Genomic DNA, 22,475 nt, shown 5'->3' with positions numbered 1-22,475 from the left:
TGGCTGCCCTTTGCAATGGAATCACTGAGGTGATCTGAGTTACAGTAGCTGCAGAAATTAAGATATAAGGACTTTCTACTGTCACGGCAAGGACCTTTAACCTTGGACTCTCCAGCTGATGGTTGTTCAGAAACATCAGGAGAGTCAGGGGCTCAAGGTCATTGGTCAACAAGAACAAAGCCAAACCTCTCAATTCTACAGCACTGGTTTAAAACAAAGTACACAGTTAAACCTAATATAAAAATATCTAAGCAGAAAGAGTAAGTTAAATATAACAAAGCAATAGTCTATGCTATAAAAATTGAGAAGTTAAGAACAACCATGCTACTAAATAAACATTTCTCTTATTTGTGTTTGAAAGTATGGAAATTCGGTGCTTTTATCCCATCCAAGAATCTCCTGTAAATAGGAGTATTTTAAAATCCCTGTAATGTATTCACTATGGAGATTAAACTTCTTGCAGGCCGGATGGTCATATTGACTAAGCAAGGTACATTGAAATAAAAAAAAATTTAAATTGTCCAGTGACTGAAAAATGGAGAACATAGGAAATGGGTAATTATTCAATTAACTATGAGCTGCATGATGCATACTAGATACAACCAGTGGTTAACAGCCTGACATAATCTGGACCTCAGATGAAATGTGTGGGGATGGGATTAATGAGCCCCATGAGGCACTCTCACAACATATACAATTTGTTCTCAGAGCAAGAAATTCACACATCTTTAATTTTCCAATACTATCTAACAATCATTGCTTCTAATTAAAAATTGGTTGATAGATCCATTCTTGCTCCCAAATGCCCAGAATTGCACTTGAGAATCATCATTAAAAGTCAACAAAGTAAAAAGGCAGCACCAGAAGAGTTTTGCTTCATAGCTCTATTGTGAGATCCTGCTTCCCTTTTTGTCTGCACATTTTCTTTAATTAAGCCAGTCCTTTGGGAAAACTTAGCCGGTCAGCATTAAAAGATGTGCTCACTTGAAACCAGGTGAATTCATTAAAATGACTGAACACCTGCGTACCATTTTATTGTTTCATTTGTGCACAAGGCGACCTCAGCATCCCGGCCTGATGCTATAGATGGTCCATGGAGACTGAGCTGAGACACTTTTTTCCATTGGAAAATATTCTTCAATGCAATGTAGTGCAGAGGCATACACTGATTAAAATATGAAGACCAGGAAAATAGATGAAGAAGGTAAAAGTGGATAATGAGGTTGGACATTCCTGGAGCTGACAGTGCCCTAGTGTTCATTTCTGCAGGGAATAATGTGTTACAGTATAGTGTTTCTTTAAGGGAACAACGACTTTAGGGAGAAAACAAATGTATTTTGATATCAGGTTTAACAGTATGAAATGTTTTAAAGAATTTGTCCATAGTATTTCCTATTCTCCCTACTCCATAACATTATACCATTAATGCCAAATCAACAAACCTACATGTCTCCTGGGAAGGGCGTTGCTATTTGTACATTTAAGGAGAGGGTTATGAATACACATGCAGTTAGGCTGTGCTGGGGAAAGACCTGATCTGGAGTTTTTTAAGTGTCCCTTAAGAATGACTGTAAATAGGAGAATCCTACTTAATCTCAGACACAGATAGATTAATGGAATTTACTTGGATCCACAACAAGTTTTCACCCCAGTAATGCAAAAAAAGTCTTTGACTTAAAGTCGTTGACTTAAATATGCAAGAATCAGTTATATCAAACTGCAGGTATGGGATCCGTTATCCGGAAACCTGTTATCCACAAAGCTCCGAATAATGCAAAGGCCATCCCCCATAGACTCTATTATATCCAAATAATACAAATTTTTGGAAAATTATTTCCTTTTTCTCTGTAATAATAAAACAGTAGCTTGTATTTGATCCCAACTAAGTTATAATTAATCCTTATTGGAATCAAAACAATCCTATTGGGTTAATTTAATGTTTACTTGATTTTCTAGTAGACTTAAGGTATGAAGATCCAAATTACTGAAAGATCCATTATCTAGAAAACCCCAGGTCCCAAGCATTCTGGATACCAGGTCCCATACCTGTAATGTATAGACTGAAAGAGTAACAGATGTTAAATGCTGTAGTTATCTACACAAATTGAGCTAATGGGAGAATCATGAGTCTAGTAACTGTTCTCACGATACATATAAAAGAGGATTTCTTTGTTTTAAGGATGATCATAACAAGGGTAATCTTTCCCATCACAGTCAGTTACAGTTAATGCTGTACTTGTTACTATTCACCATCTGTTCTCCAAAAGCAAAATATCTAACCATAGTTTCCATAATGCTGCCTCTAGTTCAGCTCTGACTTTATGCTTAAACTGAGTCAATGTTGTGGCTTTATACCAAACAAACCCAATGTGGGGTTCCTAGTGGCACATTATCAGCTACCTGTAGTTAAGGGTCAATAAGTCCTTCTATTTATTTAGCTATGCCATGGCTAGGTTTCTGACTGGGCTATATAATGCTCTAAAAATAGATCTATATAACTATTGGGCTCATTTATGTCCTCATAAAGAGCAAAGTGCAATTTGAGCGCAATTGCCATTATTTTTTGTATAATGCAACAGGTTTTCCTCAAATTCCAGCACTGTTATGGTTGCTGATGTGTCAAAATTAACACAATTCCACTCACACTTCACTGAAGGTTCAGTTGGCATAATTTCCGGTGTTCAGTGCAGGATTACCATTTGTGCCTGATTCTTTAAATGCAAGTGTGCTGTGCCAATTGACATACAGTGCTGAGGGAACCCTGGAGCTACCTTCCGGTGTGTAGGTGGCAGTAATATTTGCAAATATGCTCGACTTTGAAACTGAACCTTTCAAAAACAGAACTCATTATATTTCCTCCAAGATCTTCCCCTGTCCCTCAGATTTCACTCACAGTAAACAACACCACCTTTCATTCCACCACACAGGCACGCTGCCTAGGAGTTATCCTAGACTCCCATCTGTCTTTTTCACCACACATCCAAACACTTGCAAAATCTTGTCGTATTCAACTGCGCAACATTGCACGAATACGACCATATCTCAGTTCAGAATCAACTAAAACACTGATTCAGTCTCTCATCATCTCCCGTCTTGATTACTGCAACTTACTCCTCACAGGTATTCCAACAAGTCTCCTTTCACAACTCCAATCTGTTCTAAATGCTGCTGCTAGACTCATTCATCTATCTCACTGCTTAACATCAGCTGCTCCCATATGTACTGTATGTCCCTTCATTGGCTCCCAATCTCTTCTAGAATCAAATTCAAATTACTTACACTTACATTCAAGGCCCTTAATAATGAAACCCCTCTCTATATTTCATCTCTAATCTCCAAATACACTCCTTCACGAAACCTTCACTCTGCTTCTGATCTTCGCCTCACTTCTCCTCTGATCACTTCTGCCCATTCTCGTCTACAAGACTTCTCTTGGGCTTCTGCTTTTCTCTGGAACCCTCTGCCACAAGCTGTCAGACTTTCTCCTTCTTTCCAAACTTTCAAGCGCTCCTTAAAGACCCACCTGTTTAAAGAGGCTTATTCGATATACCTTAATTAATCATTGCTGTATCAAAAATGACTAAGTGTTTATATAATCCTAATGTCTCAACTGTACCCTAACCTTTTAATTTGTAAACTCTAATCTCTCGGTCCTTCTAACCCTATTGTACTCTGTAATCCTTGTTTGTTATCCACCATTTATTCCCTGTTTGCTATAACTGTAACAGTAAAGCACTGCGTATCTTGACAGCGCTATATAAATAAATGATGATGATAATGATGATGACTTGCAACAGGAGGCAAGATGGACTGAGTGGCACCAAGTGCAGCTATAAAGAAGTGCAAAGAGCACATTTTTACGCCAGTACCTTTAATGAATGGGATTTTAGCACAAATCACTGTCTGCACTAGAAGACATAAATGATCCCTTACGTGGAGACAAAGGTCACCGTGATTCTTATTTTCATCCACAACAATCTATTATTCACATCAATATCCATGTTAGCTTTCCTGCTAAAAAGTCATTCTTTTGGCTTCTGGACCAGTGGCACATAAAATATAAAATATCCCTTTATCTTTCAAAGCTCAAAATTCTACTGCTGCTCTTTTCTCCAAGTACACCCCATCCTTGTCCTTAGGCACAGTTAAAATCTATCAATCATACAAACTACCACTACAAGTCCTGCATAAAGCTACACCACGTAAACCTTTGGAACTCTGCTTCCACATTAGCCTTGTTCGAAAGCCTCCTTACAAGTTACAAAGGGATTGTTTCAGTTGTAGTCCTGGGATGTAGTATGCTCATAAATTACATATGTACTTGATTCTTGCCACCTTTTTGTTTTTAGATGTCTCCTCTACCTTACAAATGGTGAGCTTTTTGGGAAAGGGACATCTTCCAGTTGGGTTTATTATTCATTTAATATTAACTCATATTAATGGAATAGTTTGCTTTGATGCAATGGTGGTACAACTTAACAGCTTTCCATATTAATGCATTGGGCATAAATGATTGGTCGCTACCCCATGGCATGTTATTGCTGTTGCAAATGGTATTCTTTTATAAATTATTGATTCTTTTAGACAATGTGAAATAACAAGTGTTTGTATTCTGCCACCCTTATAATCAGGAAACAAACTGCGTTAGCAGGGAACATGGTCTAAGCATATCCAAATGCCCCCACCAACAAGCTGTCATTTCCCCTACACTACAGCATAAATATCATTGGACATTTCCATGTGTTTCATTGGGTCACAGATGGTCGCATAAAGGCAGAGCTGTTATGGTGAGGATGCAAGAAGCGGCAACTATTCCAACCTCTGCTTTTTGTAGAGGAGTATTATGGGAAAGGAAAATAAGCCCAACAGAATTTATTTTAACAGATGTGTTTCTTTTTCGTGGAGGTTCTGCACCTGGGGGCACTATATCTACTGTATATTGATGCCTTTCAGATTTATGTGATAATCATTCTTTCCACAATAAGCCCAACAATGCCATTAGGCTAGGCACCTTTTTAATGTTTTTAACATCTGAGACAGGGGGAGATGATGTAAGGTCAAGCAAATATACAGTATAAGCTCTGCTGGAGCCACCACTATTATAAGGGACCTTGCTTTATGAGCTACCTTTTTGTAGTCAAGCAGATTCAAGTCAGACAATAAGAAAACATCCTCGCAAATCCTTGCATCCATCCTAAATGAAACTTCATTTAAAACCTACAATTTACTAGAAGGGAAACGACTGGTTGCGTCATTTGAGAATCATCTGGGACATGTGATTCCTCTCATTGTGTACAGGGAAGGAATAGCAACATTGATTTTCTTCTGCTGAACCATTGTTTGGGCCTTGCGGGGATTCACTCTGTTGATCAGCCATTAACAGATTTCCTATCTAAAAGTCAGATTATTTAGCTTATGTTTACAATCAATATTCAATTTGGATGGAAATCTAAGAAGAATGCAAGACATATCTGTGTATCAGAAGATGACTGGAATGGTTAAGTTAGATCTAGTATCCTTCACAAATGCAACTTGTATCTACCTGATTGATTTACCTGTCCAAGCAAACAATATTTTTTTTATCCTATAGTGCTAGAATTTACCTTTCCTTTATATAAATTTCCCATCATGACTATTTTCTATAGTTCCCAAGGAAAGGTAAAACATGACATCACATTTCCCATGCTGACCTTTATGTACCTTGCAATAGAGTCCTGCAGCAGGTCGGGTACCCGCAAAAAAAGCAGGTACCCTGCAGAAGTAGAGTAGGATTTTCAGGTATAGATGCGGGTATAGATCCGTGGTTCTGTCCCCACCCACTTTTGATGTCACTTCCGGTTTGCAGCAACACCACTTCCTGTTTAATGGCTGCCGGCAGATTGCGGGTCTGTTTGCGGATCCGGGTTGGGTAGCGGATCAAAGTAGGTAAATATGCAGGTTTCAGTTTGGGTCGCGGGCTGCGGGTTGTGGGTTGGGTCTTATAAATCAAGGATGCCCATTGTTTGCCTGTTTGGGATATTCATTACTACCTATGACCTACCTATTACAACCAATTTTGTCGTTACTGTTAGGTTAGAATCGGTTTGGAATTGTTGTGGCTGAAACCAGGGGATTAGTGCCTCACAGGCTTTTCAGGTTGTACCATGGGGTATATCATAATGTGGAGACTGTAAGTTGTCTGATGTTGGGGGAGACATTAAATATAAGTGGTCCGTATATCAAAGAATCTGCTCCATTTTGTTTAGAGATGCCTCCAACCAGTCCATGTGGAACAGAATGATGCTTCATTTTTATTTTGTTTTACAGTTGAGATGCAAGACCTTTTTGGGGTGCTCAAGTCCAAGACAACTTCCATTAGACCTTTCATATTTCCCCCATAGGTTTATAAGACACATATTTACATTTACATTTACATCTAATTGTTATGAATGTGGGCCCTCAATGTCAGGTTCTCTGGTGGGCTCTAGGAGGTGCAATCTTGTACTCTAACAATGCTTACATTATACAAAAATCATTTTAAATAATTCACCTTTTCTGCAAAATAATTAAGCCCTCATGGCCATGTTTAAAGTATTTTCCTGCTTTATACAGTATACATAAATCTTCCTACACCAAAAGAGATATTCCACACTAATCCACACTTTTTAATAAAGGGTCCAGTCCAGAAATTACGTTTATTCTTTTTTATTACCAAACTTTCCTGAACTATCCAAGACATGATCCCTTAGAGTTATACTAAAACTTTCTTGCTAAACCCCAAAAGAGTACTTGGTATTGCTTGCAATTCAGAAGCAATCAGTTTGTTCTCCAAGCTTTCATCTCAGTACAGGGACATTGGTTCCCTAAAGAACTCACAAAAGAACCTATCAACATCCCCAATAAAATGCCTAGGCTCAGTAACAACCTTGCATACGGTAAATGAGCAAGCATGGGGCAGAAACCATAAAAGGGAGTTAAAGCTACCATTAACAGAACCTTATAGTATAACCTTGCTAAGATTCCAAATGTCTGATCAGCTATCACAAAAACGACAAGCTCATTCACTGGAGATAGTAAAGAATTAATTGTAAAAGGATAGAGGAGCTTTAGTTTGATACTAAAACCAGAAAAGTCTTTGATACTCCCTAAAAATAACTCTTTTTCTGCTGTACCAAAGGGACTAACCCTTAAACCCACCTACTCTTTACAGTGAGCAGAGCTGACATTTTTAAATATTAATTTGCTTATTAAATGCTTGTGTACTTGGGTATACAAGAAATACGATGACCTACAGTACTACAACTGTACTGTACCTGGCATCAAAACATTAAAAATATTCATTAATGTATATTGGAATGGTGCTAAAATCTACATTTTCTAGCGCTCATTCGATTTTGGAACCCAAATCAATTATATGGAAGCAGCTAATTATAGTCTACATTACACATTTAGGGGCAAATTTACTTAAGGTCGAAGTTAAATCCTTCGACTTCGAATATCGAAGTCAAAGGATTTAGCGCTATTCGTTCGATCGACCGATTGAACGAAAAATCTTCAATTCAAAGGATTTTAATCCATCGATCAAACGATTTTTCTTCAACCTAAAAAAGCTACCTAAGCCTATGGGGACCTTCCCCATAGGCTAACATTGACTTCGGTAGCTTTTAGGTGGCGAATTAGGGGGTCGAAGTTTTTTCTTAAAGAGACAGTACTTCAACTATCGAACAATAGGCGAATGCTTTTTGGTTTGAATCATTTGATTCGAAGTCTAAGTCATAGTCGAAGGTCAAAGTAGCCCATTCGATGGTCGAAGTAGCCAAAAAAAACATTCGAAATTCAAAGTTTTTTTTATTCATTCTTTCACTCGAGCTAGGTAATTGGGCCCCTTATATTTTATAGATGGAGCACGTCCACAACAGCCGGAAAGAATATAGCAGTCTCGGCCATTACAGTGTTATTTATGGGATATATAATATTTGTTTATTGTGAATAACCCTCATCTGCCATATTGACCAGGCACATTAAGAATTTCCTATTCATGGAATTTCCTAGCCAGGAACTGCTTAGTACTATTCATAGCGTTAATGGCTGTAAATAAAAGTCAATGTACAATACTACTTAATACCAGTTTGTCAGGTATTTTGGAGTTTGGGTGGGTTGTTCATCTGTGACCAGCAAATATAATAATTATTTTTCGGCAGGCATCGATTTGCTGCGAAATTCCACTTCTCTCCATCTGCAAATATTTTGGGAAACTGCAAGAACAAGCGAACATTTACTTTAATGTTTTTTGAGTGAGAAATAACTTGAGTAAAAACACCCATTGACTTGCCAAATGCATTTGAACAAAAAGTCACTGCAAGAAAAAACGCCCATTGACTTTAATGCATTTGGAGTGAAAAATGTTTTTCTCTCAGCATAAAAAATTGTCATCTATTGATTTTTCAGGAGTTTTGCAAACCTTTCGGTGAAGCGAAACGGGTCAGATTCGCTCAGATTCGCTGATCACTAATAATACTCCAGGAGAGGAGTATTCATGCTCCCACAATCTCCCACAGTAGCCCAACTACATGTACCAATTTAGTATTCACGTTCCTTCACTGAACTGGACAGTGACATCTGTTACAGAGCACATGGGAATCACCATTTTCCCTTTTTTAGGTAGAAGAAGGACTTTAGTCTTACATTAATGACATTCCAGGGTATGACATTCCTTTTTCAGGGAACATGCTATATTCACTGAATGGCCTTAAATCCATCATCGTTATATAAATTCATTTACATAGGACTGACACTTAATTGAAATCTTTGCAGAGAAGTAGATCAGGACTTTTCATTTTTTGCACATCTACAAATACACTGAGAGAAGCGATCTACAGAATTTTCATTCCCTTATTAAATCTGCTGAGCAGCGAACATTACAAGCCTAGCTCCTGCCAACGCTTATAAATTCAGCCTGGAATAACAGATAGCAATTATTAATGCAGATTTCATCTTAATAGGAATTGTAAGGCTTGGTGAGAATATTGAAAGCTTGCCACGTGACAATGATGGGAACGCTTAATAGTCTTAAATGTGACACTTGCCTACAGGTGGCAGGTTTGAAATCTGAGCTCAAATATAAATAAACCAGCTGACCATATAAGCAAAATAAAACAGAAGAGGGTATATTTAACATAGATGTCTATACAATTTTTTGTATTTGGGTATCCCTGCATGGCAAATATCTTGCATTTCATTTCACTGGGCACTCATCAGACAGTACAAGAGGGTCATTTATCAACACTGGGCAAATTTGCCCATCGGGAGTTACCCATGGCAACCAAACAAATTTTTGTATTCATTGTTCTACCTGCAGCTGCCTGAAAATAGTCAAGTACTGATTGGTTGCTTTGGGTTAATGCCCATGGGCAAATTTGACCAGTATTGATAAATGAGCCCCATTGTGGATTCCAAGGGGAGAAAACATTTGGTGGTTCTAGTGCTACAGGCTATTAACACCAATATTTGGATGTCTGCTGAGGCTGGAAGAACGCTGGATTTTGGCCTGATAACCTACATACTGGCTTGACAAAGGGCAAGATTAAGCCCTAAACGTTGCCTTTTTTTACTGACCAAATAAACACAACTTTTTCACTTTTGCAACAAAGAGGTGCTGCAGTGATATCTTTTCTACTACATGTTTTGTCCCTGGCAAGGGTTTTTGGACTGCTTTGCACCCTGTCCAAAAGGGTTTTGAAAGGTGGTTAAAGCACACACATTCTTTCACTACTTTGATAACCTACATACTGTGATGATTCAATTACTGAGCCCCAGAGCCAAAGATCAGACAAAATGCAGGTCTTTGTAGTCTTGTTGACTGAAGAACATACCCATGAACCCAGCTAATTTTTAATTTAAGGGATTTTTGCTTAGCCTGGTGATAACTGAACAAGCCCCAGTTGTAGACCAATACACAGACCATTAGGCTTCTAATATGCAGCCATGTTGGCAGCCATCTTTAGAAGACTGAGACAATGGTGATATTTAGCCTATGCTCTGGTCTAAAAAATGGGATTAGCTTGAAAAAATACGTTTTAATGAATACATTTTATGGACCATTTAAAAAGATAGACAATAATAAATGATGTATACTGTAGACTACAGGGTAAAACACCTCCCAGCCCTGCATAAAATTAAAAGAGAAAAAGAATATTGGTAATAATATAGAGCAAACATTGGTAACTGTGAAGCCTACATATTCCTTTCATGTATATAAATCGGGCATATCTTCCCAAGCCACATCATTTATTACTACATAAACCTTCCCCCCCATTTGCCAGCGCCATCACATTTTCCTAATAGCAGCTTTAACCCGCTGCCATTTTCCCTCTGACACATGATCAGTAACATTGACTTCTGCAAACAGGACATGTATGCTGTAAAGTTCATGCAATGCAGAATGCAGGGCTACACAGGCACAGCATACTCTGATAAAAAGTTCTGCTGGGTCTGAGCACTGTAATGGTTAAGCTGAGCTCAGGAGAGGTGGTTAGGAGAAAAAAATAGGGACAGCTAGAGTTTCTATGGGAACCAGCAATGCTATTTCTTCATTGGCTGTAGGACTCGGGGGGGGGGGTGTTTAGTAATCTGAGTTTAGTAGTCTGAGCTGAGAAGAAGTGAGCATGCTCATGAGCCAACAGCCAAAGTAAATTCCTTAGGGAGGGGGAAGAGTGGGTTAGAGGAGGAGAAGGAATTATAAGTGATTAAGGGGATGCTGCAGCCTTACTGTTAACCTTTTAACAATCAGAGTGGCAGGTATCTAAAGATTTCAAAGAGGCTGTTCACAGATTCAATTTGTGTGTGTGTGGCGGGAGGGGTTACATGTCCTTTAAAGTATGAGATATGCAATTGGAAGTGTCTACTTTCCACCTTCCCATTTGTTAAGGCATATTACTTCTCTATATAGAGCAGAGAGAGAGAGAGAGAGAGAGAGAGAGAGAGAGAGAGAGAGAGAGAGAGAGAAAATAAGACTTACCTTTTATTCCCAATGGCTAAAATTTTATATTTGATGAAGTAAAAGTCCTTATGGAAATCACATAACTACAGGTTCAGATTTGTGGCGACGCCGCAAAGGCCCGGGCCTGGGGCGGTAAAATTTTAGGAGCGGCATGCCGCCCAGCTGCATCCCTAAGCAGCACTGGGGACTCAAAGCTCCCCAGTGTTCCAGTTTCTAAGAGTGGGGAGGGTGCGTGCGCTACACTGCCGGTGCTAGGACCATGCATCCTCGGGAGGAGGGGGGTGTGCGTGCAAGATGTGGCAGGCGCTGGGACCGTGTGGCCTTGGGGCATTGCGTCGAGAAATCCGGCCCTGCATAACTAGGGAACTAATCAGCCAGTGATCTCAAGGTGATGCTTCAATTACAGAATTGATTAAACTGATGCATAGGAAGCTACTTCACAGTAGATTTTTTGCTGGAAAGAGTGGAATTGTATCATCCTGCAGAAAATATCTTGCTCATAAAAACTTATAACTTATTACAGTATGCATGGAAATTGGTTCCTATGGTCTTAGTTGTGGGACAACTCTTATAGGTGAGTTAGAGATAATTCTCAATGGTGGTTGAAGTTGAAAAGTCTACATGCTTGATATCTACTTTGCTCTTATGCACCTATGGTCAAAGTCTCTGCAGAGCTGCCTGTGGCTTAAAGCTTATACTGGATTGCTCCTGATTGGTTGAGCAATGTTTTCGGTTAAACATTAAGGTGGTCATACAGGGGTATATCTGCTTGTTTGCAGAGGTTGCCAAATGAGTGGATCTTGCACGCCTATGCCCACCTTGAGTGGGAGATATCAAGCTGATCCGATCGTGAGCCCTAGGGCCCAACGATCAGATCACAAGACCAGGAATGCAGGCGGTAGGATGGAGGACCGCATCAACAAACCAATGTGGTCCTTGATCCAAAAGGAGTTTTAAGCCTGCCTGATTGACGGCAGATTTTTGGCCAAATATAGATCAGAGAAGCAAGTTAAAGGGCCCCATATACTGCCCAATAAGCTGCCGACTTTGTCTTTAGGCAGCTTTTCTCGGACCTTGTATGACCACCTTTAGGAGTCATTTCATGGTTAACATAATTTCACTGTTAAAAAAAATAACCAGATTATATTGGAAGTTGTGGCTAAAATTAGATGACTACCAGAAGCTCAGTGTCAGGGTTGGACAACCTTAAGTGGATATTAAACTATAACTTGCAACATCCTCCTGCTGAGAGCTTGTCAATAGCTGCAGAGTCAGGGTAGAACAATCTACCCTATAATTAAAGAAAGGTGTGACAGATTGTGGGTTAGTGACTAGAATGACAATTAATTCCCTGTGGAAGGAAGAAAAAGACTTAAAAACCTTGTTTTTTTTAATTCTAAAAAAAAGCACAAGGAAAAAGCTTTGGAAATGGAACAGAGAGAAGACATACAAATTGTGCCATGAAAGACTGAATCTTTCATCTTCAAGAGGTGCTGTACTTTCAGAGCACTAAATAGGACAGAAATTGTCCCAGGGCTTCTCAGGATCTAGTTCTCTTTACAAGTGTGAGCAGTCAGTTTAATTACACCATCAAAATATCCAACAAGTGTTACAGCTAAAATACAGAGGAAGCATTTAATGAATTCTGTGAGAATGGGAAACAATATAAAATCTCTTATAAATAATTCAGCAAAACAGGTTTGTATCTACTTCTACTCAACATGGGGGTGAAGGCAATGATGGACCTGGAGGTAAAACAGTTTTGGAAAGAGGTAATTTGGTCAAACTGGCACTATTGTGCCCAGACCACTCCAGCATGGTAACAAAAGGTTAGATGGGATTCTGCTTACTTAGGGTCCTATTTAATATTTATTTACTAAAATATCACCTGGGAATTCTTTAGGCACTCAATACCTCATTATCTGAATAGTAATACATTATAAGGGTTTTTACTTGCAGAAGTTTACAGTGTACAAAGTGCAATTTTGGATACAAGTTGCCAGTGTTTTTTCACACAACTGAGGCCATAAAGGAGAGTTGCACCCAACGTAATTGTGACTGATGAATCAAACCGCATGCAATTGTGCTAAAAGTGCTTTAACTTGGGAAGTTACAATTTCAAATCATCAAAATAATGTCTGAATCCCATTCTTTAGGTGCAAGTCTACTGCGACCATTGACACTGGCCACTGAATGCAACTATGTGTAAGTGCCAGGATCAGCTTTTGAAGCAATGACCATTATGAATGGCATCAATTCACTCAATGACTACATCCATTTTAGTTTATCCCATGCTTGTAATTGACCCCCTTAAATCAAATCCAGCTCCTAACCATCACCAACCCTCTGAATCCTAATCCCACTTTATACTCCTTGCCTTAAATTGGACCTGTCACCCAGACACAAAAAGCTGTATAATAAAAGTCCTTTTCAAATTAAACATGAAATTCAAATTTAACATTCAAATTAAAGCATGCATAGCTGTTGTAAACTCATTTAAAAATCTCAGCTGTCAATCAAATATTGTCTGCCCCTCCTCTATGCCTTATGTCATAGAGGCGGGGCAGACAATAACTTTCACTTTCCATTCAGCAATTACTAGATGTCACTGCTCTCCCCACATTCCCCCGTTCTCTTCACCATTTAATTGTGTATCCAGGGCATGGGGATGGACATCAGGTCCCCCATTCTGGTGCACAAACAAGATTCTGAGATGATGCAAGGCTTGTCTTAATAACAGTGTGCACAAAATGGCTCCTGCCTGCTTGCTATAATTATGAATTCCCAGACTGAAGGAAAATTTATATAGTGTAATTAAAGTTCATTTTGCTTGACTAATGTGATAAAATAGGATTTTCAATAATTGTTTTGGGTGAAGGGTCCCTTTAATATCCTCCATCTTCACACTCTATCCTCTCAATGACTTGCTTCACTCACTGGCTCCGTTCTTCTAATAAACATAATTATGTTTAATTCAAGGCAACTGTGAAAATACATAGTCATTAAAAATGTTCAATGGTTTAAAAAATATTTGTAAATGTGATGGCTACTGAAGGAAGCATCTGCCTGCTGTTTCCTAATGCTTCACTGCTGGTCCAGACTACATGTACCATTTGAAATGATGTGCTGTTGTCAGCCATATTAGAAGAACCAAGACTTCGATGTCTAGCGTGTTTTGTGATTAACAAACCTTTAATGAAGAGAGATAACAAGGAATTGTGGGAACTGGAGTGAAAAGTGACTACCGGAACATTGTTTCAATTGTAATAGTAATGCAGGAATAAACAGAAGTGCAAAGAATAACCATAGCTATATACTCAATGTTTCTTACTAATTACAATCATGAGACGCCAACATAACGTCTATATTTATTTAATGCACCACTCTGAAAAAGGCAACTTTATTAGGGAGTTTAGCACATGGGCAGATTGGGGGAGATTTAGTCGCCTGACAACTAATTGCTTCTTCTGCGTGGCGACAATCTCCCCGAACGAGGAAACTTAGGGCGACTTCAGAAATCGAAGCTCCGCGAATGCATTAGCGCTGGCGTTTTGTCATTATAACAGGCGTCAGGCACAGCGAAGGCAGTTCGGGGAGATTGTCGCCACGAAGAAGAGGCGATTAGTTGTCAGGTGACTAAATCTCCCCGAATCTGCCCATGTGCTTAAACCCTAGTCTTCATTGTTGTTTTCTTTGCTTAAACCCTAGTCTTCATTGGTGTTTTCTTTTCTTATCCATTTTGCCTCTATTGTTTTTTTTTTTGTCCTTTACCTTATCCTTAAGGTTACAGTCTTGAAATAGTGAAAGTAGACCTAGCAGCTCCGAGGGGGACATGCCAGTTTCAAAATATGTGCAAATAAAGAGGTTTGGGTTTAATGGGGTCCTAAAAACATTTTGCTATTGGGCTCAATAACCTCTGGTTTCAGTACCAGACATAGACTGTCTATCTACAGTACAACCCTGACTCTGAACTGTCCGTCTGTTTTGCTTTCCTCTCCAACATCTCACATTTTGTCTCAGCCTTTCTCTCTTTTGCACCACTCTGTTTATTCTCACTCGTCTCTGTTGCTTAACATTGTCATTTCCCTCCCCCCCGTATGCCTGAACCAAAAACCATGGCAGCAGAACTCACACTCATTTGTTTCAATATAAGAAAGCAACATTCTAGCCAAGGTCCTGATGGATTAATCTGCCACATGTTATGTTAATGTGGTTACTTGTGTCACACTGTGTGAATGTCAGCTCAAGGGCATACTTTCCACACTAAAGGTCAGATCATTTTTTAAAAAATATTTAATTAAAGAAATGTCTGGGGATAACCAGAACTCTTGTGTAACATGGTTTGGTTTATTACACTTTTCAGAGCATAGACTTAATTTGAATTTGTATAACAGCTAGGAAACACATTGTGGAGCTCTCATTGGTCTATTTAATTTATGTACATGCAATGGTAAGTAAAAGACTTATTACAGACCAGGGAAATCTGTCTGTTCGTGTCCAACTTCTAGTGGGATGCTGGAAGCTGAAATTCAACAGACTCTGCGGGGCTTAATATTAAAGCACATTTTCGCAGCCCTGTACAGTAGACAAATATAATAAGCGATATACAAAACTGCTATAATTAATTAACAAGTAAGTCATTGGTAGTAAGTGTAGTAATTTAAATATTGTAAGAAACAGTCTAATTTTACAAAAATAAATCTGATACAGGGTGTATGGACCTTTCCAGTGCCCCATCTGTTCAATATTTGGCCAAAAATGAAAGGGGCAGTTAACCTTTAAGTGAACTTTTAGTGTGTTATAGAAAGGCCAGTTCTAAGCAACTGGTCAATTGGTCTGTTTTTTGGAGTTTTTTTTAAATTATTTGACTTCTTCTTCTGACACTCTCTAGCTTTCAAACAGTGGCGGAACTATCGGGGGGGCAGGGGGTGCGAGCAGGCCAGGGCCCGCACCCCCTCAGGGCCCCCCGGCAGTCCGTGCGCCACTGAGAAATGCGGGCTAATGAGGCGGTACGGAGGGGGGCGGGGCCCGGCTGTGCGTCACGCACCCTTTAGCTATTGGGCAGAAAATATCATTAGAAGAGGACTGCATTAGCAAATGAATGAAGACCTCTCTGATGGGTCGCCACAGGCCATATCAGGAAAAGTATCCCTACACTCAAAACTGAACAGACAACTTGATCTTCCCATGATACCAGACTTTAGTCTTCCACATTCTCTATAAGACAAACTGAGTAAATGGACTTAATACCCTATTCAGCCAGGCCCTAAAAGTTGTGTAATCCTTCAATATACAAATGAAGTAGAGCTCACTGAAGCATCTGGCACACACAGTTAACAATCATTTGCTCATTAAATCAATAGTATGCCTTGTGCTGGGTGTACCAGATGAATATTTACACATACTGTATAACTACTGATATTCCCGTCTTACTGCCTAAATCAGACACTGGCAGGAGTATCGGAAATTGGAGAGTTATGTGTTCCAGAAGCCCAGTTGCTAACGGCCAAGAAGTGTGTGAAACATCATTAACATGAATCCAGACATCCAATGTGCCGCACTCAGACTCTTATTCATGAAATCTCCTTTCCTGTTTATCATCAGTTGAGTTAATTAAAAAGCCTCGATTGAGCTAATATTTATCATGCTCCCTATTAAGGCTGGGAGGAGTGTGGGATCACACTGGGTAAATAAAGGATACACGAATCTCATGCTTAATCAGAATAGAATACTCCAAGCTCATCTGGCAGACACACAATTCAAAGCAATGAGAAAAATGTAATTCGTACATCCAAACTGCCAGTTGAAGAACAGTTTGGACAATAAGAAGAAATTAAGCTTCAAGAAAAATCACTTCTAATGATGGTAGATATCAGTAACAGCATATAATATACAAAAGCCATGAATATCCTGTAAATTATATCCTTATAAACGGTGAGTAGTGATGTCATCAGTTATAAACGGTGAGTAGTGATGTAATTTCTGTCACATGACTCACTAAAATTTGTGTATTATAATAAATAAAGTACCCCCAATTGTAAAATATGAGGATATTATAAGTTACCTCGGAGTTCCATGACCTGTATAAAAACACTCGGCCTTCGGCCTCGTGTTTTTATATGGTCATGAAACTCCTCGGTAACTTATAATATCCTTATATTTTACAAGAGGGGGTACTTTATTCACTATATAACTGGGGAGAAGAGCATCAGAATTAAAATGCATAGTAGTGCTTGTATAAGAAAGTCCAGGGGTCAATTTATCAGTCCTAATCTGTATTAATGAAAATTACCAATTAGTAAAACGTTGCTGGTGGTTTGAGATTTGCTGTAGTCATTTGTTCAAGTGAATTTGTCTGAATCCCACATTGTATCTGTAGGCATGTATCTGTAGTCCTCATGTGGAGTCATTTGATACAGCTAATGCTTATTATGGGCTATAAGACCCAGTTTGTAGTGCTTGGCCATGTAACTGTTATGGTTAATATTATTACTACACATATAGAAGACTGGCATGAAATAAACCTATGAAATAATACAGATAAATAATTAAAGAAAAAAAGTTATAGTCCTGAGATGGTGAAAAGGGATATGTTTAATATACTGACATCAGTGCTGTAACTATCAGGGGACTGCCATTTCCCCTTAGGTCTGGCTAGGGGTAGGGCATAGATTACCTTCACACCTCTTACACCTAGTGATGGGCGAATTTATTCGCCAGGTGCGAAACCGCCGTGAAAATTCACTGGCGTAAAAAAAATTGATGCAGGCATCCATTTTTTTGGACGCCGGTGTATTTTCGTCGGCAAATGTGCACCGGTCATCCAAAAAACAGATGCCGGCATCAAAAACGGATGCCGGTGTTATAAACGACACTGTCTGGCAAACTTCTTGCCGTTTCGCGAATTTCACGGGAAATTCGTGAATTTTTCTGCGAAGCGAAATGCCACAAATTCACCCATCACTACTTACACCTAAAAGAAGCCATCATACATGTACTGGAGGATAGCATAATATGGTTTATGCATCAATTTCAACCCTATTCCTAACTCCATTAATAGCACTTGTTTTGACTTTAGCCTGCTCAGCTTCTAAACTCCTACTTGTCCATATTTGTCCATAGCATAGTGCAACATTCGCTCTTGAATGGCACTTGCTGATCCAAGCTCAAGGGACATCACTTGTTGGGCTACAATAAGCTCTCCAACTATTTCCTCCCCAACGGAACATTGATTCTGTAGTTCTGTTCCGCACCTGTTCCGTTTGAGATAGCCAGTTTATTAAACTGTAGTAAGTTAATAGGAGCAATACTAGCCTGAAGAAGTTTCCATTTCACCATTATTAGAAAGTCAGATAAGTGTTATGTGCATGCAAAAAAGAGCAATAACACAGTACATAGTACTGTATACAAATTGTAGCTAGCAGTATTGTGCTAGAAATTAGATATGTAAAACTAAATCAAGTCTATCACTTTAAAGGGATTCTGTCATGATTTTTATGGTGTTGTTTTTATTTCTAAGTTACACTGTTTACACTGCAAATAATTCATATAGCATATAAAATGTAATTCCTGAACCAGCAAGTGTATTTTTTTTAGTTGTCATTTTGCCTGGTCATGTGCTTTCAGAAAGAGCCTGCACTTTAGGATGGAACTTCTTTCTGACAGGCTATTGTTTCTCTCAATGTAACTGAATGTGTCGCAGTGGGACCTGGATTTTACTATTGAGTGCTGTTCTTAGATCTACCAAGCAGCTGTTATCTTGTGTTAGGGAAACTGGGAAACTGACTATGTCTAGCCTCATGTCAGATTTGAAAATTAAATATAAAAAAAAAAATCAGGGAATTTCTGTGCAGAATTCTGCTGGAGCAACCCTATTAACTGATGTATTTAGAAAAAAAACATGTTTTCTCATGACAGTATCCCTTTAAAGCAGTGATCCCCAACCAGTAGCTCGTGAGTAACAAGTTGCTCTCCAATCCCTTGGATGTTGCTCCCAGTGGCCTCAAAGCAGGAGCTTATTTTTCAATTCCATGCTTGGAGGCAAGTTTTGGTTGTACAAAAACAAGGTGTACTGCCAAACAGAGCCTCAATGTAGGTTGACAATTCACATAGGGGCTACCCAAATGGCCAATTATGGCACTTATTTGGCACCCAGGAACATTTTTCATGCTAGTGTTGCTCCCCAACTCCTTTTACTTCTGAATGTTGCTCATGGGACCAAAAGGTTGGGGATCCCTGCTTTAAAGGTACGTTATGTATGAATATCCTTCTTGAACAAGGCTAAAGAAACATGAGTACAATGAAGAAACTGCTTACAAATCTGTGCATATATTTTACTAATGCAATTTACCAGCTTGTCACTCACAGTGACCTTTGTGGAAAACACATTGGCGCATAATAATTAAGTAGCCCAAGGAAAAGTAGCAAACACCATTTAAAGGGTACATTATTACGGTATCACATTAGATGAAATGCCACTTATCAAATCAAATATTTCACATTTGTGATTAGATCAGGTCATTTTAATTGCATCCTGCTGTCCCTCCCTTTGCACTTATCTCCAGTTTGCCATCTATGTGGGGGGTTAAGTGTAAGTCGGCTCCCTATGCTGAGGCAAAGGCACTTTCAAGGTCAAAAAACCAGATGGACAAGAGGGGGAGCAGTATCCTGCCAATCAGAACAATGGGAGGGGAGCAGGTTGCCTTTCACCCCTGTATGTAATGTATATCCAAGTCTTTGTCTGTAATGCTGTTGCACTGAATTTACTTGGTCTTATAATAGTAATGCCCTAACAACTTGTAACTGAAAGTACGCCATGGATATTTTTGTGCATAATGTGAGCCTCACTGCTGTACCTTTAAAACCGAGGCTGGATAAGAAATGGCTGCCTATCCTATAAATCTGCTGAGATTGTGGCATGCAGAGAGAATTGCTTTCTATTAACCAATTACCTCCAGAAATTTGGCCCCTTATTACAAACCAAAAATTCAATTTCTGTAAGTATGTATCATGGTGAGTTGACAATAGCACTTTCCTGGCTACTCCGGAGCTTTGTAATTACAGTCTGCGCTTTCCTGGAATGTTCATTATCAGTGTAAAGAATGGGGACATCACTCTCCAATCCTGAATCAATTTGCACCAAGAAACCAGGAGCAGAGGGGGGGGGAGGGTAGAGTTTACTGCCTTAAGAGCTGACATGATCCAATAGCCGCAAATAAATGTAAAAGGCTCCCCTTTGCTTGTTGCCCCATTAGATAATTAATCACAAAGCTGCATTCTGCTGCAAATGTCTTCCTTTAATTCAACTAAAAATGAAAACTCTGCACTTCCCTGATTAATAATCATACTGCCAAATAAACCCAATTACATGACCAAACTGCAATATACCTTCCCATTGTTCTGTTGTTAGGCTTATAGCTTGTCCCCTGCAATGAGTTACCTTTGCTAGAAGAGACGTGATAGTCTTTTTAACACTTGACTCTATCGATGTTTGCTGACTAGGTATATGGTATTGGACAGTTCCAACCTGGCTGCCATTGTATTCTTTTATTTTTATATAAATGTAATATTATATTATATAATAATAAATTTGAATGTAGCTCACAAAAAAACGTTGGGGAGCCCCTCGCTCTAAGGGATGCAATATTGTGCCCTTGGCACTCTCACATTTGTTGCATTGACCATAGTAAATGATCCCTGTGGTCTGTTTTTTTTTTTATATAGAATCTATATTGTCGCACCACCAGAGATAACTCTTCTTTCATTATTGTCATCACATTCTATTTAGATAGAACCATTGTGCCGTACAGAATACCTTTACCGGATTATTCTCATGATATGAATGGTCAGGATACAAGATTCTATAGATTAAAAGGCTCCCACTTCATGAATCCTGCATAAAGCCTCCTGCTACTTTGTATTTCTGTTTGTTTTTCTTCTGTTACACATCAGTGTTTAGCACATAACACCTACAAACCCACTCATTAAATAATCAACACAAAGGAAAAGCTGTCTCTCCAGCCCCTGCTGAGCAATACAAAAAAAACCCCCATACTGTACATTTTCAATATTTGCTGCTACAAACAGTTGTAGACTTTTGATCCCTCTTCTACAGGATCATCATCATCATCATTTATTTATATAGCGCTGTCAAGATACGCAGGATCCCAGAGCAGACGTATTTGGGACAATGGGTATTAGAAAAGATGTCAAGGGGTTTTGTGCTGCACGGAAGACTATTTGCTCTTGTGGCTAGGGACTTAGGGTAAGGGCACACTGGGCGATTTAGGGAGATTTAGTCGCCTGGCACTAATTGCCTCGTCTTTGCGGCGACCAATCTCCCCGAACGCCTTCCCTCTGTCTTGTGTTGGCTAAAATGAAAAATCGCATGCGCCAAAGCACACGCAGCACTTCGTTTTCTGAAGTTGCCTCACGAGGAAACTTCGGGCGACTTCGGAATAGGAAGCGCCGCATGTGCTTTAGGGCAGGCCCCTACCCTTATGTTATTCTACCATGACCTGAGCTGTTACTCAATTTTATTAAAGCTCAACAATAGCTAAAGAAGCACCCAATAAAGTCTATTTAGCTTGGAGCTCAACCACTGATTAAAGGGGTTGTTCTTCTTTAAATTAACTTTTATTATGATATAGAGACTGACATTCTGAGACAATTTGCAATTGGTTTTAAAAAATTTTTTGTGGTTTTTGAGTTATTTAGCTTTTTATTCAACAGCTCTCCATTTTGCAATGTAAGCAATCTTGCTAGGGTCCAAATTACCAAAGCGCCCATGCACTGATCTGAATAAGAGACTGGAATATGAATAGGAGAGGCCCTGTATAGAAAGACGAGTAATAAAAAGTTGTAATGACTATAAATGTGTGGACTTACTGAGCATTTGTTTTTTTAGATGGGGTCAGTGACCCCCATTTGAAAGCTGGTTAGAGGAAAAAGGCAAGTAATTAAAAGTATAAAAAAGAAAACTATAAAACTATAAAAAAAAAGAAAAAACTAAGGCCAACTGAACAGATGCTTAAAATTGATGATTCTATAACATAATAAAAGCATTAAGGTGAACCATCCCTTTAAATCAGCCCTGAGTCCAACAGCTAAGGCCCCTAAATTAAGCAAATGTAGAACTTGTTTCTTCTGATAGACATCATTTTCTTCACATTATCTCTCCCTGCAGATCACTCTATAATGTCTAAGAATTCTAAACAGAAGAAGTAAATATATAAAAACATGAGCACACGGGAGGTCAGCGAATAATCTCTTTGCCCCTCCATTTGCAAATCAATTAGTGCAGCAATTACTCTGTGCCAAAATTGACAGCAAGTCTATACGATAAGGTCACTAAAGTAACGATACTGAAATAAGGCAGCGAGTATTTTTAGCTGCTAAAAGGCCAAATCAGCAAGTAATGTAACATGTCTGACACTAATAGAAATGGCAAGAGGCCAAACTCAAGAAAGATTCAGAAACAATGTATTTTCCATTTCTG

At 39.0% G+C, this 22,475-nt stretch overlaps 1 protein-coding gene across 1 annotated transcript in view; it reads right to left on the bottom strand.

Moving 5' to 3' along the window:
- Positions 1-22,475, bottom strand: part of sphkap.L (SPHK1 interactor, AKAP domain containing L homeolog) — a 123,526-nt gene that overhangs the window by 88,505 nt on the left and 12,546 nt on the right. The gene's annotated exons all lie outside the window — the stretch shown is intronic.

Source organism: Xenopus laevis, chromosome 5L (assembly GCF_017654675.1).
Source record: "Xenopus laevis strain J_2021 chromosome 5L, Xenopus_laevis_v10.1, whole genome shotgun sequence".
In the NCBI taxonomy this organism is placed as follows: domain Eukaryota; kingdom Metazoa; phylum Chordata; class Amphibia; order Anura; family Pipidae; genus Xenopus; species Xenopus laevis.
The sequence above is the reverse complement of the archived record's forward strand: the minus strand, read 5'-3'. Positions and strand labels throughout refer to the sequence as shown.